This window comes from Zingiber officinale, chromosome 3A, assembly GCF_018446385.1.
Source record: "Zingiber officinale cultivar Zhangliang chromosome 3A, Zo_v1.1, whole genome shotgun sequence".
In the NCBI taxonomy this organism is placed as follows: Eukaryota; Viridiplantae; Streptophyta; class Magnoliopsida; order Zingiberales; family Zingiberaceae; genus Zingiber; species Zingiber officinale.
The window spans coordinates 159,655,328-159,655,995 of NC_055990.1; the positions used below are offsets into that span (position 1 = coordinate 159,655,328).

At 36.4% G+C, this 668-nt stretch overlaps 1 non-coding gene across 1 annotated transcript; it reads right to left on the bottom strand.

Moving 5' to 3' along the window:
• Positions 1-286: 286 nt before the first annotated feature.
• Positions 287-392, bottom strand: LOC122054322. The gene has a single exon (XR_006132649.1). It is a non-coding gene; the product is annotated as a small nucleolar RNA R71 (small nucleolar RNA).
• Between the last annotated feature and the right edge of the window lie 276 nt (positions 393-668).

The window sequence follows — 668 nt, forward strand, 5'->3', positions numbered from 1 at the left end:
AGTTTCCAACTAGACCCAGAGATAATTTTCATGATACAAGGTCACAAATTTGGAGGAGAAGTATCAGAAAGTCCTTATCTGTATCTTGAAACATTTTTAGAGATTTGTGATTTGGTGAAATGTGAAGGAGTATCAGCAGATGCAGTTCGATTGATGACATTTCCTTTCAGTATCAAGGATAAAGCAAGGACTTGGCTATATTCTCTCTGTCCTCAAAGCATCACAGGTTGGGAACAATTGGAGAAGCAATTTCTGAATCATTTTTTCCCTCCAAGTAGAACGGTGTATATGAGGAATTGCATAACAAATTTTGCTCAGGCATATGGAGAATCATTATTTGAAGCATGGGATAGATTCAAGAGTCTTCAAAGACAGTGCCCTCATCATGGTTTTGAAAAATGGTTGATTTTGCACATATTCTATGGGGGAATTTCTTTCTCAGACAAGACTTTATTGGATTCATCAGCTGGAGGTTCTTTTATGGACAAAAGTGTAGATGAAGCTTATTCATTAATTGATCAAGTGACATTGAACCTCCATGAATGGTCGAACAAAAGTTGGATGGAATTTCCCTCAGATATTCAAGAAGTGAAAGCCATAAATGTAAGAGCGCCTGTCAAACAAATTGAAATTCAACCACCTAAAAATGTTGAAATTCACAAGTCATA